General features: G+C 45.4%; 30 non-coding genes across 30 annotated transcripts; all 30 read right to left on the reverse strand.

Annotated features, from left to right (window-relative positions):
- Positions 1-103: 103 nt before the first annotated feature.
- Positions 104-221, reverse strand: LOC123416352. Its single transcript, XR_006616018.1, has one exon. It is a non-coding gene; the product is annotated as a 5S ribosomal RNA (ribosomal RNA).
- Positions 222-583: 362 nt separating this feature from the next.
- On the reverse strand, positions 584-702 carry LOC123415517. The gene has a single exon (XR_006615233.1). It is a non-coding gene; the product is annotated as a 5S ribosomal RNA (ribosomal RNA).
- A 335-nt stretch (positions 703-1,037) lies between these two features.
- On the reverse strand, positions 1,038-1,156 carry LOC123415454. Its single transcript, XR_006615172.1, has one exon. It is a non-coding gene; the product is annotated as a 5S ribosomal RNA (ribosomal RNA).
- Positions 1,157-1,378: 222 nt separating this feature from the next.
- LOC123415945 lies at positions 1,379-1,497 on the reverse strand. The gene has a single exon (XR_006615634.1). It is a non-coding gene; the product is annotated as a 5S ribosomal RNA (ribosomal RNA).
- Positions 1,498-1,826: 329 nt separating this feature from the next.
- Positions 1,827-1,945, reverse strand: LOC123415518. Its single transcript, XR_006615234.1, has one exon. It is a non-coding gene; the product is annotated as a 5S ribosomal RNA (ribosomal RNA).
- A 222-nt stretch (positions 1,946-2,167) lies between these two features.
- LOC123415210 lies at positions 2,168-2,286 on the reverse strand. The gene has a single exon (XR_006614932.1). It is a non-coding gene; the product is annotated as a 5S ribosomal RNA (ribosomal RNA).
- A 425-nt stretch (positions 2,287-2,711) lies between these two features.
- On the reverse strand, positions 2,712-2,830 carry LOC123415775. Its single transcript, XR_006615473.1, has one exon. It is a non-coding gene; the product is annotated as a 5S ribosomal RNA (ribosomal RNA).
- A 429-nt stretch (positions 2,831-3,259) lies between these two features.
- On the reverse strand, positions 3,260-3,378 carry LOC123415508. Its single transcript, XR_006615224.1, has one exon. It is a non-coding gene; the product is annotated as a 5S ribosomal RNA (ribosomal RNA).
- Positions 3,379-3,833: 455 nt separating this feature from the next.
- LOC123415770 lies at positions 3,834-3,952 on the reverse strand. The gene has a single exon (XR_006615469.1). It is a non-coding gene; the product is annotated as a 5S ribosomal RNA (ribosomal RNA).
- Positions 3,953-4,326: 374 nt separating this feature from the next.
- Positions 4,327-4,445, reverse strand: LOC123416777. The gene has a single exon (XR_006616378.1). It is a non-coding gene; the product is annotated as a 5S ribosomal RNA (ribosomal RNA).
- A 350-nt stretch (positions 4,446-4,795) lies between these two features.
- On the reverse strand, positions 4,796-4,914 carry LOC123416055. The gene has a single exon (XR_006615738.1). It is a non-coding gene; the product is annotated as a 5S ribosomal RNA (ribosomal RNA).
- A 362-nt stretch (positions 4,915-5,276) lies between these two features.
- Positions 5,277-5,395, reverse strand: LOC123416514. The gene has a single exon (XR_006616156.1). It is a non-coding gene; the product is annotated as a 5S ribosomal RNA (ribosomal RNA).
- Positions 5,396-5,763: 368 nt separating this feature from the next.
- LOC123416515 lies at positions 5,764-5,882 on the reverse strand. The gene has a single exon (XR_006616157.1). It is a non-coding gene; the product is annotated as a 5S ribosomal RNA (ribosomal RNA).
- A 354-nt stretch (positions 5,883-6,236) lies between these two features.
- Positions 6,237-6,354, reverse strand: LOC123416435. The gene has a single exon (XR_006616093.1). It is a non-coding gene; the product is annotated as a 5S ribosomal RNA (ribosomal RNA).
- A 445-nt stretch (positions 6,355-6,799) lies between these two features.
- On the reverse strand, positions 6,800-6,918 carry LOC123416659. Its single transcript, XR_006616267.1, has one exon. It is a non-coding gene; the product is annotated as a 5S ribosomal RNA (ribosomal RNA).
- A 317-nt stretch (positions 6,919-7,235) lies between these two features.
- On the reverse strand, positions 7,236-7,354 carry LOC123415792. Its single transcript, XR_006615490.1, has one exon. It is a non-coding gene; the product is annotated as a 5S ribosomal RNA (ribosomal RNA).
- A 374-nt stretch (positions 7,355-7,728) lies between these two features.
- Positions 7,729-7,847, reverse strand: LOC123415786. Its single transcript, XR_006615484.1, has one exon. It is a non-coding gene; the product is annotated as a 5S ribosomal RNA (ribosomal RNA).
- A 353-nt stretch (positions 7,848-8,200) lies between these two features.
- Positions 8,201-8,319, reverse strand: LOC123415797. The gene has a single exon (XR_006615495.1). It is a non-coding gene; the product is annotated as a 5S ribosomal RNA (ribosomal RNA).
- A 353-nt stretch (positions 8,320-8,672) lies between these two features.
- On the reverse strand, positions 8,673-8,791 carry LOC123416077. The gene has a single exon (XR_006615759.1). It is a non-coding gene; the product is annotated as a 5S ribosomal RNA (ribosomal RNA).
- Positions 8,792-11,644: 2,853 nt separating this feature from the next.
- On the reverse strand, positions 11,645-11,763 carry LOC123416207. Its single transcript, XR_006615881.1, has one exon. It is a non-coding gene; the product is annotated as a 5S ribosomal RNA (ribosomal RNA).
- Positions 11,764-12,119: 356 nt separating this feature from the next.
- On the reverse strand, positions 12,120-12,238 carry LOC123416443. Its single transcript, XR_006616100.1, has one exon. It is a non-coding gene; the product is annotated as a 5S ribosomal RNA (ribosomal RNA).
- Positions 12,239-12,615: 377 nt separating this feature from the next.
- Positions 12,616-12,734, reverse strand: LOC123415496. Its single transcript, XR_006615213.1, has one exon. It is a non-coding gene; the product is annotated as a 5S ribosomal RNA (ribosomal RNA).
- A 362-nt stretch (positions 12,735-13,096) lies between these two features.
- LOC123415808 lies at positions 13,097-13,215 on the reverse strand. Its single transcript, XR_006615506.1, has one exon. It is a non-coding gene; the product is annotated as a 5S ribosomal RNA (ribosomal RNA).
- A 362-nt stretch (positions 13,216-13,577) lies between these two features.
- On the reverse strand, positions 13,578-13,696 carry LOC123416086. The gene has a single exon (XR_006615767.1). It is a non-coding gene; the product is annotated as a 5S ribosomal RNA (ribosomal RNA).
- A 536-nt stretch (positions 13,697-14,232) lies between these two features.
- On the reverse strand, positions 14,233-14,351 carry LOC123416480. The gene has a single exon (XR_006616133.1). It is a non-coding gene; the product is annotated as a 5S ribosomal RNA (ribosomal RNA).
- Positions 14,352-14,895: 544 nt separating this feature from the next.
- On the reverse strand, positions 14,896-15,014 carry LOC123415908. Its single transcript, XR_006615599.1, has one exon. It is a non-coding gene; the product is annotated as a 5S ribosomal RNA (ribosomal RNA).
- Positions 15,015-15,430: 416 nt separating this feature from the next.
- On the reverse strand, positions 15,431-15,549 carry LOC123416544. Its single transcript, XR_006616175.1, has one exon. It is a non-coding gene; the product is annotated as a 5S ribosomal RNA (ribosomal RNA).
- Positions 15,550-16,056: 507 nt separating this feature from the next.
- On the reverse strand, positions 16,057-16,175 carry LOC123415985. Its single transcript, XR_006615673.1, has one exon. It is a non-coding gene; the product is annotated as a 5S ribosomal RNA (ribosomal RNA).
- A 386-nt stretch (positions 16,176-16,561) lies between these two features.
- On the reverse strand, positions 16,562-16,680 carry LOC123415448. The gene has a single exon (XR_006615167.1). It is a non-coding gene; the product is annotated as a 5S ribosomal RNA (ribosomal RNA).
- Positions 16,681-17,054: 374 nt separating this feature from the next.
- LOC123415325 lies at positions 17,055-17,173 on the reverse strand. Its single transcript, XR_006615047.1, has one exon. It is a non-coding gene; the product is annotated as a 5S ribosomal RNA (ribosomal RNA).
- Between the last annotated feature and the right edge of the window lie 327 nt (positions 17,174-17,500).

Raw genomic sequence — 17,500 nt, forward strand, 5'->3', positions numbered from 1 at the left:
AAAATAAGAAAACTAGTAAACATCAAAAATAAGAAAACGAGGTCATATAGATCACGGTCCCGTGTCATCCTTGTCATGTGGCGCAAAAATATATTTAAAAAGGGGAATGCAACACGAGGACTTCCCAGGAGGTCACCCATCCTAGAACTACTCTCGCCAAGCACGCTTAACTTCGGAGTTCTGATGGGATCCGGTGCTTTAGTGCTGGTATGATCGCATCCAACATGCAACTATCTATTTGTTCCTTATGCTTGCCCCTACTACTACTGCTACTACTGCTACTACTGCTACTACTACTACTACTACTACTAGTCGTTGGGTGTCATGCGCGGTGGGAAAAGTCAAAGAGGTCGTGGCGGTGCTCGTGTTGTCGGGGTAGAGAGGGAGCGGTGAAATTCTTGTGTTAAACTCGTCTCCGTTGTCGAGGCAAATGTGGCAATGGACACGAGAGGGGCAAGCTAAAACATATCACAAACGTCAAAAATAAGAAAACTAGTAAACGTCAAAAATAAGAAAACGAGGTCATATAGATCACGGTCCCGCGTCATCCTTGTCACGTGGCACAAAAATATATTTAAAAAGGGGAATGCAACACGAGGACTTCCCAGGAGGTCACCCATCCTAGTACTACTCTCGCCCAAGCACGCTTAAGTTCGGAGTTCTGATGGGATCCGGTGCTTTAGTGCTGGTATGATCGCATCCGACATGCAACTATCTATTTGTTCCTTATGCTTGCCCCTACTACTACTACTACTACTACCACTAGTCGTTGGGTGTCATGCGCGGTGGGAAAAGTCACAGAGGTCGTGGCGGTGCTCGTGTTGTCGGGGTAGAGAGGGAGCGGTGAAATTCTTGTGTTAAACTCGTCTCCGTTCTCGAGGCAAATGTGGCAATGGACACGGGAGGGGCAAGCTAAAACATATCAAAAACGTCAAAAATAAGAAAACTAGTAAACGTCAAAAATAAGAAAACGAGGTCATATAGATCACGGTCCCGTGTCATCCTTGTCACGTGGCGCAAAAATATATTTAAAAAGGGAAATGCAAAACGAGGACTTCCCAGGAGGTCACCCATCCTAGTACTACTCTCGCCCAAGCACGCTTAACTTCGGAGTTCTGATGGGATCCGGTGTTTTAGTGCTGGTATGATCGCATCCGACATGCAACTATCTATTTGTTTCTTATGCTTGCCCCTACTACTACTGCTACTACTGCTACTACTACTACTGTGGCAATGGACACGGGAGGGGCAAGCTAAAACATATCACCAATGTCAAAAATAAGAAAACTAGTAAACGTCAAAAATAAGAAAACGAGGTCATATAGATCACGGTCCCGCGTCATCCTTGTCACGTGGCGCAAAAATATATTGAAAAAGGGGAATGCAACACGAGGACTTCCCAGGAGGTCACCCATCCTAGTACTACTCTCGCCCAAGCACGCTTAACTTCGGAGTTCTGATGGGATCCGATGCTTTAGTGCTGCTATGATCGCATCCGACATGCAACTATCTATTTGTTCCTTATGCTTGCCCCTACTACTACTACTACTAGTAGTCGTTGGGTGTCATGCGCGGTGGGAAAAGTCACACAGGTCGTGGCGGTGCTCGTGTTGTCGGGGTAGAGAGGGAGCGGTGAAATTCTTGTGTTAAACTCGTCTCCGTTCTCGAGGCAAATGTGACAATGGACACGGGAGGGGCAAGCTAAAACATATCACAAACGTCAAAAATAAGAAAACTAGTAAACGTCAAAAATAAGAAAACGAGGTCATATAGATCACGGTCCCGTGTCATCCTTGTCACGTGGCGCAAAAATATATTTAAAAAGGGAAATGCAACACGAGGACTTCCCAGGAGGTCACCCATCCTAGTACTACTCTCGCCCAAGCACGCTTAACTTCGGAGTTCTGATGGGATCCGATGCTTTAGTGCTGGTATGATCGCATCCGACATGCAACTATCTATTTGTTCCTTATGCTTGCCCCTACTACTACTGCTACTACTGCTACTACTACTACTGTGGCAATGGACACGGGAGGGGCAAGCTAAAACATATCACCAACGTCAAAAATAAGAAAACTAGTAAACGTCAAAAATAAGAAAACGAGGTCATATAGATCACGGTCCCGCGTCATCCTTGTCACGTGGCGCAAAAATATATTTAAAAAGGGGAATGCAATACGAGGACTTCCCAGGAGGTCACCCATCCTAGTACTACTCTCGCCCAAGCACGCTTAACTTCGGAGTTCTGATGGGATCCGGTGCTTTAGTGCTGGTATGATCGCATCCGACATGCAACTATCTATTTTTTCCTTATGCTTGCCCCTACTACTACTACTACTAATACTACTACTACTACTACTACTACTACTACTACTACTAATACTACTACTACTACTACTACTAATACTACTACTACTACTACTACTACTACTACTACTAGTCGTTGGGTGTCATGCGCGGTGGGAAAAGTCATAGAGGTCGTGGCGGTGCTCGTGTTGTCGGGGTAGAGAGGGAGCGGTGAAATTCTTGTGTTAAACTCGTCTCCGTTCTCGAGGCAAATGTGGCAATGGACACGGGAGGGGCAAGCTAAAACATATCACAAACGTCAAAAATAAGAAAACTAGTAAACGTCAAAAATAAGAAAACGAGGTCATATAGATCACGGTCCCGTGTCATCCTTGTCACGTGGCGCAAAAATATATTTAAAAAGGGGAATGCAACACGAGGACTTCCCAGGAGGTCACCCATCCTAGTACTACTCTCGCCCAAGCACGCTTAACTTCGGAGTTCTGATGGGATCCGGTGCTTTAGTGCTGGTATGATCGCATCCGACATGCAACTATCTATTTGTTCCTTATGATTGCCCCTACTACTACTGCTACTACTGCTACTACTACTACTACTACTACTAGTCGTTGGGTGTCATGCGCGGTGGGAAAAGTCAGAGAGGTCATGGCGGTGCTCGTGTTGTCGGGGTAGAGAGGGAGCGGTGAAATTCTTGTGTTAAACTCGTCTCCGTTGTCGAGGCAAATGTGGCAATGGACACGGGAGGGGCAAGCTAAAACATATCACAAAAGTCAAAAATAAGAAAACTAGTAAACGTCAAAAATAAGAAAACGAGGTCATATAGATCACGGTCCCGCGTCATCCTTGTCACGTGGCGCAAAAATATTAAACGTCAAAAATAAGAAAACGAGGTCATATAGATCACGGTCCCGCGTCATCCTTGTCACGTGGCGCAAAAATATATTTAAAAAGGGGAATGCAACACGAGGACTTCCCAGGAGGTCACCCATCCTAGTACTACTCTCGCCCAAGCACGCTTAACTTCGGAGTTCTAATGGGATCCGGTGCTTTAGTGCTGGTATGATCACAACCGACATGCAACTATCTATTTGTTCCTTATGCTTGCCCCTACTACTACTACTACTAGTACTACTATTACTACTACTACTACTACTACTACTACTACTACTATTACTACTACTAGTACTACTACTACTACTACTATTACTACTACTACTACTACTACTACTACTACTACTACTACTACTACTACTAGTCGTTGGGTGTCATGCGCGGTGGGAAAAGTCACAGAGGTCGTGGCGGTGCTCGTATTGTCGGGGTAGAGAGGGAGCGGTGTAATTCTTGTGTTAAACTCGTCTCCGTTCTCGAGGCAAATGTGGCAATGGACACGGGAGGGGCAAGCTAAAACATATCACAAACGTCAAAAATAAGAAAACTAGTAAACGTCAAAAATAAGAAAACGAGGTCATATAGATCACGGTCCCGTGTCATCCTTGTCACGTGGCGCAAAAATATATTTAAAAAGGGAAATGCAACACGAGAACTTACCAGGAGGTCACCCATCCTAGTACTACTCTCGCCCAAGCACGCTTAACTTCGGAGTTCTGATGGGATCCGGTGCTTTAGTGCTGGTATGATCGCATCCGACATGCAACTATCTATTTGTTCCTTATGCTTGCCCCTACTACTACTGCTACTACTGCTACTACTGCTACTACTGCTACTACTACTACTACTACTACTACTAGTCGTTGGGTGTCATGCGCGGTGGGAAAAGTCAGAGAGGTCGTGGCGGTGCTCGTGTTGTCGGGGTAGAGAGGGAGCGGTGAAATTCTTGTGTTAAACTCGTCTCCGTTGTCGAGGCAAATGTGGCAATGGACACGGGAGGGGCAAGCTAAAACATATCACAAACGTCAAAAATAAGAAAACTAGTAAACGTCAAAAATAAGAAAACGAGGTCATATAGATCACGGTCCCGCGTCATCCTTGTCACGTGGCGCAAAAATATATTTAAAAAGGGGAATGCAACACGAGGACTTCCCAGGAGGTCACCCATCCTAGTACTACTCTCGCCCAAGCACGCTTCACTTCGGAGTTCTGATGGGATCCGGTGCTTTAGTGCTGGTATGATCGCATCCGACATGCAACTATCTATTTGTTCCTTATGCTTGCCCCTACTACTACTGCTACTACTGCTACTACTACTACTACTACTAGTCGTTGGGTGTCATGCGCCGTGGGAAAAGTCAAAGAGGTCGTGGCGGTGCTCGTGTTGTCGGGGTAGAGAGGGAGCGGTGAAATTCTTGTGTTAAACTCGTCTCCGTTGTCGAGGCAAATGTGGCAATGGACACGGGAGGGGCAAGCTAAAACATATCACAAACGTCAAAAATAAGAAAACTAGTAAACGTCAAAAATAAGAAAACGAGGTCATATAGATCACGGTCCCGCGTTATCCTTGTCACGTGGCGCAAAAATATATTTAAAAAGGGGAATGCAACACGAGGACTTCCCAGGAGGTCACCCATCCTAGTACTACTCTCGCCCAAGCACGCTTAACTTCGGAGTTCTGATGGGATCCGCTGCTTTAGTGTTGGTATGATCGCATCCGACATGCAACTATCTATTTGTTCCTTATGCTTGCCCCTACTACTACTGCTACTACTGCTACTACTGCTACTACTACTACTACTACTACTAGTCGTTGGGTGTCATGCGCGGTGGGAAAAGTCAAAGAGGTCGTGGCGGTGCTCGTGTTGTCGGGGTAGAGAGGGAGCGGTGAAATTCTTGTGTTAAACTCGTCTCCGTTGTCGAGGCAAATGTGGCAATGGACACGGGAGGGGCAAGCTAAAACATATCACAAACGTCAAAAATAAGAAAACTAGTAAACGTCAAAAATAAGAAAACGAGGTCATATAGATCACGGTCCCGCGTCATCCTTGTCACGTGGCGCAAAAATATATTTAAAAAGGGGAATGCAACACGAGGACTTCCGAGGAGGTCAACAATCCTAGTACTACTCTCGCCCAAGCACGCATAACTTCGGAGTTCTGATGGGATCCGGTGCTTTAGTGTTGGTATGATCGCATCCGACATGCAACTATCTATTTGTTCCTTATGCTTGCCCCTACTACTACTACTACTAGTACTACTACTACTACTACTACTACTACTACTACTACTACTAGTCGTTGGGTGTCATGCGCGGTGGGAAAAGTCACACAGGTCGTGACGGTGCTCGTGTTGTCGGGGTAGAGAGGGAGAGGTGAAATTCTTGTGTTAAACTCGTCTCCGTTGTCGAGGCAAATGTGGCAATGGACACGGGAGGGGCAAGCTAAAACATATCACAAACGTCAAAAATAAGAAAACTAGTAAACGTCAAAAATAAGAAAACGAGGTCATATAGATCACGGTCCCGCGTCATCCTTGTCACGTGGCGCAAAAATATATTTAAAAAGGGGAATGCAACACGAGGACTTCCGAGGAGGTCAACAATCCTAGTACTACTCTCGCCCAAGCACGCATAACTTCGGAGTTCTGATGGGATCCGGTGCTTTAGTGTTGGTATGATCGCATCCGACATGCAACTATCTATTTGTTCCTTATGCTTGCCCCTACTACTACTACTACTACTAGTACTACTACTACTACTACTACTAATCGTTGGGTGTCATGCGCGGTGGGAAAAGTCACACAGGTCGTGACGGTGCTCGTGTTGTCGGGGTAGAGAGGGAGCGGTGAAATTCTTGTGTTAAACTCGTCTCCGTTGTCGAGGCAAATGTGGCAATGGACACGGGAGGGGCAAGCTAAAACATATCACAAACGTCAAAAATAAGAAAACTAGTAAACGTCAAAAATAAGAAAACATAGGTCATATAGATCACGGTCCCGCGTCTTCCTTGTCACGTGGCGCAAAAATATATTTAAAAAGGGGAATGCAACACGAGGACTTCCCAGGAGGTCACCCATCCTAGTACTACTCTCGCCCAAGCACGCTTAACTTCAGAGTTCTAATGGGATCGGTGCTTTAGTGCTCGTATGATCGCATCCGACATGCAACTATCTATTTGTTCCTTATGCTTGCCCCTACTACTACTACTACTACTACTACTACTACTACTACTACTACTACTACCAGTACTACTACTACTACTACTACTACCAATACTACTACTACTACTACTACTACTACTACTACTACTACTACTACTACTACTACTACTAGTCGTTGGGTGTCATGCGCGGTGCGAAAAGTCACACAGGTCGTGGCGGTGCTCGTGTTGTCGAGGTAGAGAGGGAGCGGTGAAATTCTTGTGTTAAACTCGTCTCCGTTGTCGAGGCAAGTGTGGCAATGGACACGGGAGGGGCAAGCTAAAACATATCACAAACGTCAAAAATAAGAAAACTAGTAAACATAAAAAAAAGAAAACGAGGTCATATAGATCACGGTCCCGCGTCATCCTTGTCACGTGGCTCAAAAATATATTTAAAAAGGGGAATGCAACACGAGGACTTCCCAGGAGGTCACCCATCCTAGTACTACTCTCGCCCAAGCACGCTTAACTTCGGAGTTCTAATGGGATCCGGTGCTTTAGTGCTGGTATGATCGCATCCGACATGCAACTATCTATTTGTTCCTTATGCTTGCCCCTACTACTAGTCGTTGGATGTCACGCGCGGTGGGAAAAGTCACAGAGGTCGTGGCGGTGCTCGCGTTGTCGGGGTAGAGAGGGAGCGGTGAAATTCTTGTGTTAAACTCGTCTCCGTTGTCGAGGCAAATGTGCCAATGGACACGGGAAGGGCAAGCTAAAACATATCACAAACGTCAAAAATAAGAAAACTAGTAAACGTCAAAAATAAGAAAACGAGGTCATATAGATCACGGTCCCGCGTCATCCTTGTCACGTGGCGCAAAAATATATTTAAAAAGGGGAATGCAACACGAGGACTTCCCAGGAGGTCACCCATCCTAGTACTACTCTCGCCTAAACACGCTTAACTTCGGAGTTCTGATGGGATCCGGTGCTTTAGTGCTGGTATGATCGCATCCAACATGCAACTATCTATTTGTTCCTTATGCTTGCCCCTACTACTACTGCTACTACTGCTACTACTGCTACTACTGCTACTACTACTACTACTACTACTACTAGTCGTTGGGTGTCATGCGCGGTGGGAAAAGTCACACAGGTCGTGGCGGTGCTCGTGTTGTCGGGGTAGAGAGGGAGCGGTGAAATTCTTGTGTTAAACTCGTCTCCGTTGTCGAGGAAAATGTGGCAATGGACACGGGAGGGGCAAGATAAAACATATCACAAACGTCAAAAATAAGAAAACTAGTAAACGTCAAAAATAAGAAAACGAGGTCATATAGATCACGGTCCCGCGTCATCCTTATCACGTGGCGCAAAAATATATTTAAAAAGGGGAATGCAACACGAGGACTTCCCAGGAGGTCACCCATCCTAGTACTACTCTCGCCCAAGCACGCTTAACTTCGGAGTTCTGATGGGATCCGGTGCTTTAGTGCTGGTATGATCGCATCCGACATGCAACTATCTATTTGTTCCTTATGCTTGCCCCTACTACTACTAGTACTAGTACTACTACTACTACTACTACTACTAGTCGTTGGGTGTCATGCGCGGTGGGAAAAGTCACAGAGGTCGTGGCGGTGCTCGTGTTGTCGGGGTAGAGAGGGAGCGGTGAAATTCTTGTGTTAAACTCGTCTCCGTTGTCGAGGCAAATGTGGCAATGGACACGGGAGGGGCAAGCTAAAACATATCACAAACGTCAAAAATAAGAAAACTAGTAAACGTCAAAAATAAGAAAACGAGGTCATATAGATCACGGTCCCGCGTCATCCTTATCACGTGGCGCAAAAATATATTTAAAAAGGGGAATGCAACACGAGGACTTCCCAGGAGGTCACCCATCCTAGTACTACTCTCGCCCAAGCACGCTTAACTTCGGAGTTCTGATGGGATCCGGTGCTTTAGTGCTGGTATGATCGCATCCGACATGCAACTATCTATTTGTTCCTTATGCTTGCCCCTACTACTACTACTACTAGTACTACTACTACTACTACTACTACTAGTCGTTGGGTGTCATGCGCAGTGGGAAAAGTCACAGAGGTCGTGGCGGTGCTCGTGTTGTCGGGGTAGAGAGGGAGCGGTGAAATTCTTGTGTTAAACTCGTCTCCGTTGTCGAGGCAAATGTGGCAATGGACACGGGAGGGGCAAGCTAAAACATATCACAAACGTCAAAAATAAGAAAACTAGTAAACGTCAAAAATAAGAAAACGAGGTCATATAGATCACGGTCCCGCGTCATCCTTATCACGTGGCGCAAAAATATATTTAAAAAGGGGAATGCAACACGAGGACTTCCCAGGAGGTCACCGATCCTAGTACTACTCTCGCCCAAGCACGCTTAACTTCAGAGTTCTGATGGGATCCGGTGCTTTAGTGCTGGTATGATCGCATCCGACATGCAACTATCTATTTGTTCCTTATGCTTGCCCCTACTACTACTACTACTAGTACTACTACTACTACTACTAGTACTACTACTACTACTACTGCTACTACTGCTCCTACTACTGCTACTACTGCTACGACTGCTACTACTACTACTACTTCTACTACTACTACTACTACTACTACTACTACTCCTACTACTACTACTACTACTACTACTACTACTACTACTACTACTACTACTACTACTACTACTACTACTACTACTACTACTACTACTACTACTACTACTACTACTACTACGACCACTACTACTACTACTACTACTACCACCACTACTACTACTACTACTACCACTACTACCACTACTACTACTACTACTACTACTACTACTACCAGTACTACTACTACTACCAGTACTACCAGTACAACTACTACTACTACTACTACTACTACTACTACTACTACTACTACTACTACTACCAGTACTACCAGTACTACGAGTACTACTACTACTACTACTACTACTACTACTACTACTACTACTACTACTACTACTACTACTACCACTACTACCACTACTACTACTACCAGTACTACTACTACCAGTACTACCAGTACTACCAGTACTACTACTACTACTACTACTACTACTACTACTACTACTACTACTACTACTACTACTACTACTACTACTACTACCACTACTACTACCACTACTACTACCACTACTAATACTGCTACTACTCCTGCTCCTGCTACTGCTCCTGCTCCTGCTACTGCTCCTGCTCCTGCTCCTGCTCCTGCTCCTGCTCCTGCTCCTGCTCCTACTACTACTGCTCCTACTACTACTGCTCCTACTACCACTGCTACTACTCCTACTGCTACTACTCCTGGTACTACTACTCCTGCTACTGCTACTCCTGCTACTCCTGCTACTGCTACTCCTGCTCCTACTCCTGCTACTACTCCTGCTACTACTCCTGCTACTCCTCCTACTCCTGCTACTACTCCTGCTACTACTCCTGCTACTACTCCTGCTACTGCTACTCCTGCTACTGCTACTCCTGCTACTGCTACTACTGCTGCTGCTGCTACTACTGCTGCTGCTACTACTGCTGCTGCTACTACTTCTGCTGCTACTACTGCTGCTGCTACTACTGCTGTTACTACTGCTGCTACTACTGCTGCTACTACTACTGCTGTTACTACTGCTGCTACTACTACTGCTACTACTACTGCTACTACTACTACTACTACTACTACTACTACTACTCCTACTACTACTACTACTACTACTACTACTACTACCACCACTACTACTACTACTACTACCAGTACTACCAGTACTACTACTACTACTACTACTACTACTACCAGTACTACCAGTACTACTACTACTACTACTACTACTACTACTACTACTACTACTACTACTACTACGAGTACCAGTACTACTACTACTACTACTACTACTACTACTACTACTACTACTACTACTACTACCACTACTACTACTACCACTACTACTACTACCAGTACTACCAGTACTACCAGTACTACTACTACTACTACTACTACTACTACTACTACTACTACTACTACTACTACTACCTACTACTACTACCACTACTACTACCACTACTACTACCACTACTACTACCGCTACTAATACTGCTACTACTCCTCCTCCTGCTACTACTGCTGCTCCTGCTACTGCTCCTGCTCCTGCTACTGCTCCTGCTCCTGCTACTACTCCTGCTCCTGCTCCTGCTCCTGCTCCTGCTCCTGCTACTACTACTGCTCCTACTACTACTGCTCCTACTACTACTGCTACTACTACTACTACTACTACTACTACTACTACTACTACTACCACTACTACCACTACTACTACTACCAGTACTACTACTACCAGTACTACCAGTACTACCAGTACTACTACTACTACTACTACTACTACTACTACTACTACTACTACTACTACTACTACTACTACTACTACTACTACTACTACTACCACTACTACTACCACTACTACTACCACTAATAATACTGCTACTACTCCTGCTCCTGCTCCTGCTACTGCTCCTGCTCCTGCTACTACTCCTGCTCCTGCTCCTGCTCCTGCTCCTGCTACTACTACTGCTCCTACTACTACTGCTCCTACTACTACTACTGCTACTACTACTACTGCTACTACTCCTACTGCTACTACTCCTGCTACTACTACTCCTGCTACTGCTACTCCTGCTACTCCTACTACTACTACTCCTGCTCCTACTCCTGCTACTACTCCTGCTACTACTCCTGCTACTCCTCCTACTCCTGCTACTACTCCTGCTACTACTCCTGCTACTACTCCTGCTACTGCTACTCCTGCTACTGCTACTCCTGCTACTGCTACTCCTGCTACTGCTACTACTGCTACTGCTGCTACTACTGCTGCTGCTACTACTAATGCTGCTACTACTTCTGCTGCTACTACTGCTGCTGCTACTACTGCTGCTGCTACTACTGTTGTTACTACTGCTGCTGCTGCTACTACTACTACTACTACTACTACTACTACTACTACTACTACTACTAGTCGTTGGGTGTCAAGCTCGGTGGGAAAAGTCACAGAGGTCGTGGCGGTGCTCGTGTTGCCGGGGTAGAGAGGGAGCGGTGAAATTCTTGTGTTAAACTCGTCTCCGTTGTCGAGGCAAATGTGGCAATGGACACGGGAGGGGCAAGCTAAAACATATCACAAACGTCAAAAATAAGAAAACTAGTAAACGTCAAAAATAAGAAAACGAGGTCATATAGATCACGGTCCCGTGTCATCCTTGTCACGTGGCGCAAAAATATATTTAAAAAGGGAAATGCAACACGAGGACTTCCCACGAGGTCAACCATCCTAGTACTACTCTCGCCCAAGCACGCTTAACTTCGGAGTTCTGATGGGATCCGGTGCTTTAGTGCTGGTATGATCTCATCCGACATGCAACTATCTATTTGTTCCTTGTGCTTGCCCCTACTACTACTGCTACTACTGCTACTACTGCTACTACTACTACTACTAGTCGTTGGGTGTCATGCGCGGTGGGAAAAGTCAAAGAGGTCGTGGCGGTGCTCGTGTTGTCGGGGTAGAGAGGGAGCGGTGAAATTCTTGTGTTAAACTCGTCTCCGTTGTCGAGGCAAATGTGGCAATGGACACGGGAGGGGCAAGCTAAAACATATCACAAACGTCAAAAATAAGAAAACTAGTAAACTTCAAAAATAAGAAAACGAGGTCATATAGATCACGGTCCCGCGTCATCCTTGTCACGTGGCGCAAAAATATATTTAAAAAGGGGAATGCAACACGAGGCCTTCCCAGGAGGTCACCCATCCTAGTACTACTCTCGCCCAAGCACGCTTCACTTCGGAGTTTTGATGGGATTTGGTGCTTTAGTGCTGGTATGATCGCATCCCACATGCAACTATCTATTTGTTCCTTATGCTTGCCCCTACTACTACTACTACTAGTACTACTACTACTACTACTACTATTACTACTACTACTACTACTACTACTAGTCGTTGGGTGTCATGCGCGTTGGGAAAAGTCACAAAGGTCGTGGCGGTGCTCGTGTTGTCGGGGTAGAGAGGGAGCGGTGTAATTCTTGTGTTAAACTCGTCTCCGTTCTCGAGGCAAATGTGGCAATGGACACGGGAGGGGCAAGCTAAAACATATCACAAACGTCAAAAATAAGAAAACTAGTAAACGTCAAAAATAAGAAAACGAGGTCATATAGATCACGGTCCCGTGTCATCCTTGTCATGTGGCGCAAAAATATATTTAAAAAGGGGAATGCAACACGAGGACTTCCCAGGAGGTCACCCATCCTAGTACTACTCTCGCCCAAGCACGCTTAACTTCGGAGTTCTGATGGGATTCGGTGCTTTAGTGCTGGTATGATCGCATCCGACATGCAACTATCTATTTGTTCCTTATGCTTGCCCCTACTACTACTGCTACTACTGCTACTACTGCTATTACTACTACTACTACTACTAGTCGTTGGGTGTCATGCGCGGTGGGAAAAGTCAAAGAGGTCGTGGCGGTGCTCGTGTTGTCGGGGTAGAGAGGGAGCGGTGAAATTCTTGTGTTAAACTCGTCTCCGTTCTCGAGGCAAATGTGGCAATGGACACGGGAGGGGCAAGCTAAAACATATCACAAACGTCAAAAATAAGAAAACTAGTAAACGTCAAAAATAAGAAAACGAGGTCATATAGATCACGGTCCCGTGTCATCCTTGTCATGTGGCGCAAAAATATATTTAAAAAGGGGAATGCAACACGAGGACTTCCCAGGAGGTCACCCATCCTAGTACTACTCTCGCCCAAGCACGCTTAACTTCGGAGTTCTGATGGGATCCGGTGCTTTAGTGCTGGTATGATCGCATCCGACATGCAACTATCTATTTGTTCCTTATGCTTGCCCCTACTACTACTGCTACTACTGCTACTACTGCTATTACTACTACTACTACTACTAGTCGTTGGGTGTCATGCGCGGTGGGAAAAGTCAAAGAGGTCGTGGCGGTGCTCGTGTTGTCGGGGTAGAGAGGGAGCGGTGAAATTCTTGTGTTAAACTCGTCTCCGTTGTCGAGGCAAATGTGGCAATGGACACGGGAGGGGCAAGCTAAAACATATCACAAACGTCAAAAATAAGAAAACTAGTAAACGTCAAAAATAAGAAAACGAGGTCATATAGATCACGGTCCCGCGTCATCCTTGTCACGTGGCGCAAAAATATATTTAAAAAGGGGAATGCAACACGAAGACTTCCCACGAGGTCACCCATCCTAGTACTACTCTCGCCCAAGCACGCTTAACTTCGGAGTTTTGATGGGATCCGGTGCTTTAGTGCAGGTATGATCGCATCCGACATGCAACTATCTATTTGTTCCTTATGCTTGCCCCTACTACTACTACTACTATTACTACTACTACTATTACTACTACTACTACTACTACTAATATTACTACTACTACTACTACTACTACTACTACTACTACTACTATTACTACTACTACTACTACTACTACTACTACTATTACTACTACTACTACTACTACTACTACTACTACTACTACTACTACTACTACTACTACTACTACTATTACTACTACTACTACTACTACTACTAGTCGTTGGGTGTCATGCGCGGTGGGAAAAGTCACACAGGTCGTGGCGGTGCTCGTGTTGTCGGGGTAGAGAGGGAGCGGTGAAATTCTTGTGTTAAACTCGTCTCCGTTGTCGAGGCAAATGTGGCAATGGACACGGGAGGGGCAATCTAAAACATATCACAAACGTCAAAAATAAGAAAACTATTAAACGTCAAAAATAAGAAAACGAGGTCATATAGATCATGGTCCCGCGTCATCCTTGTCACGTGGCGCAAAAATATATTTAAAAAGGGGAATGCAACATGAGGACTTCCCAGGAGGTCACCCATCCTAGTACTACTCTCGCCCAAGCACGCTTAACTTCAGAGTTTTGATGGGATCCGGTGCTTTAGTGCTGGTATGATCGGATCCGACATGCAACTATCTATTTGTTCCTTATGCTTGTCCCTACTGCTGCTACTGCTGCTACTGCTGCTACTGCTGCGACTGCTGCTACTGCTGCTACTGCTCCTACTGCTACTGCTACTGCTACTACTACTACTACTACTACTACTACTACTACTACTCTACTGCTACTGCTACTGCTACTACTACTGCTACTACTGCTACTGCTACTGCTGCTGCTGCTGCTACTTCTACTACTGCTCCTACTGCTACTACTGCTATTACTACTACTACTACTAGTCGTTGGGTGTCATGCGCGGTGGGAAAAGTCACAGAGGTCGTGGCGGTGCTCGTGTTGTCGGGGTAGAGAGGGAGCGGTGAAATTCTTGTGTTAAACTCGTCTCCGTTGTCGAGGCAAATGTGGCAATGGACACGGGAGGGGCAAGCAAAAACATATCACAAACGTCAAAAATAAGAAAACTAGTAAACGTCAAAAATAAGAAAACGAGGTCATATAGATCACGCTCCCGCGTCATCCTTGTCACGTGGCACAAAAATATATTTAAAAAGGGAAATGCAACACGAGGACTTCCCAGGAGGTCACCCATCCTAGTACTACTCTCGCCCAAGCACGCTTAACTTCAAAGTTCTGATGGGATCCGGTGCTTTAGTGCTGGTATGATCGCATCCTACATGTAACTATCTATTTGTTCCTTATGCTTGCCCCTACTACTACTACTACTATTTCTACTACTACTACTACTACTACTACTACTACTACTACTACTACTACTTCTACTACTACTACTACTACTACTACCACTACTACTACTAGTCGTTGGGTGTCAAGCGCGGTGGGAAAAGTCACAGAGGTCGTGGCGGTGCTTGTGTTGTCGGGGTAGAGAGGGAGCGGTGAAATTCTTGTGTTAAACTCATCTCCTTTGTCGACGCAAATGTGGCAATGGACACGGGAGGGGCAAGCTAAAACATATCACAAACGTCAAAAATAAGAAAACTAGTAAACGTCAAAAATAAGAAAACGATGTCATATAGATCACGCTCCCGCGTCATCCTTGTGACGTGGCGCAAAAATATATTTAAAAAGGGGAATGCAACACGAGGATTTCCCCAGAGGTCACCCATCCTAGTACTACTGTCATCCAAGCACGCTTAACTTCGGAGTTTTTATGGTATCCGGTGCTTTAGTGCTGGTATGATCGCATCCGACATGCAACTATCTATTTGTTCCTTATGCTTGCCCTTACTACTACTACTACTACTACTACTACTACTACTACTACTACTACTACTACTAGTACTACTACTACTAGTACTACTAGTACTACTACTACTACTACTACTACTACTACTACTACTACTACTACTACTAGTACTACTACTACTACTACTACTACTACTACTACTACTACTACTTGTCGTTGGGTGTCAAGCGCGGTGGGAAAAGTCACAGAGGTCGTGGCGGTGCTTGTGTTGTCGGGGTAGAGAGGGAGCGGTGAAATTCTTGTGTTAAACTCGTCTCCGTTGTCGAGGCAAATGTGGCAATGGACACGGGAGGGGCAAGCTAAAACATATCACAAACGTCAAAAATAAGAAAACTAGTAAACGTCAAAAATAAGAAAACTAGTAAACGTCAAAAATAAGAAAACGAGGTCATATAGATCACGGTCCCGCGTCATCCTTGTCACGTGGCGCAAAAATATATTTAAAAAGGGGAATGCAACACGAGGACTTCCCAGGAGGTCACTCATCCTAGTACTACTCTCGCCCAAGCACTCTTAATTTCGGAGTTCTGATGGGATCCGGTGCTTTAGTGCTGGTATGATCGCATCCGACATGTAACTATGTATTTGTTCCTTATGCTTGCCCCTACTACTACTACTACTTCTACTACTACTACTACTACTACTACTACTACTACTACTACTACTACTACTACTACTACTAGTCGTTGGGTGTCATGCGCGGTGGGAAAAGTCACAGAGGTCGTGGCGGTGCTCGTGTTGTCGGGGTAGAGAGGGAGCGGTGAAATTCTTGTGTTAAACTCGTCTCCGTTGTCGAGGCAAATTTGCCAATGGACACGGGAGGGGCAAGCTAAAACATATCACAAACGTCAAAAATAAGAAAACTAGTAAACGTCAAAAATAAGAAAACGAGGTCATATAGATCACGGTCCCGCGTCATCCTTGTCACGTGGCGCAAAAATATATTTAAAAAGGGGAATGCAACACGAGGTCTTCACAGGAGGTCACCCATCCTAGTACTACTCTCGCCCAAGCACGCTTAACTTCGGAGTTCTGATGGGATCCGGTGCTTTAGTGCTGGTAAGATCGCATCCGACATGCAACTATCTATTTGTTCCTTATGCTTGCCCCTACTACTACTACTACTACTACTACTACTACTACTACTACTACTACTACTACTACTACTACTAGTAGTCGTTGGGTGTCATGCGTGGTGGGAAAAGTCACAGAGGTCGTGGCGGTGCTCGTGTTGTCGGGGTAGAGAGGGAGCGGTGAAATTCTTGTGTTAAATTCGTCTCCGTTCTCGAGGCAAGTGTGGCAATGGACACGGGAGGGGCAAGCTAAAACATATCACAAACGTCAAAAATAAGAAAACTAGTAAACGTCAAAAATAAGAAAACGAGGTCATATAGATCACGGTCCCGCGTCATCCTTGTCACGTGGCGCAAAAATATATTTAAAAAGGGGAATGCAACACGAGGACTTCCCAGGAGGTCACCCATCCTAGTACAACACTCGCCCAAGCACGCTTAACTTCGGAGTTCTGATGGGATCCGGTGCTTTAGTGCTGGTATGATCGCATCCGACATGCAACTATCTATTTGTTCCTTATGCTTGCCCCTACTAGTACTGCTACTACTGCTACTACTACTACTACTACTACTAGTCGTTGGGTGTCATGCGCGGTGGGAAAAGTCACAGAGGTCGTGGCGGTGCTCGTGTTGTCGGGGTAGAGAGGGAGCGGTGAAATTCTTGTGTTAAACTCGTCTCCCTTGTCGAGGCAAATGTGGCAATGGACACGGGAGGGGCAAGCTAAAACATATCACAAACGTCAAAAATAAGAAAACTAGTAAACGTCAAAAATAAGAAAACGAGGTCATATAGATCACGGTCCCGCGTCATCCTTGTCAC

Source organism: Hordeum vulgare, unplaced genomic scaffold (assembly GCF_904849725.1).
Source record: "Hordeum vulgare subsp. vulgare unplaced genomic scaffold, MorexV3_pseudomolecules_assembly, whole genome shotgun sequence".
Lineage (NCBI taxonomy): Eukaryota > Viridiplantae > Streptophyta > Magnoliopsida > Poales > Poaceae > Hordeum > Hordeum vulgare.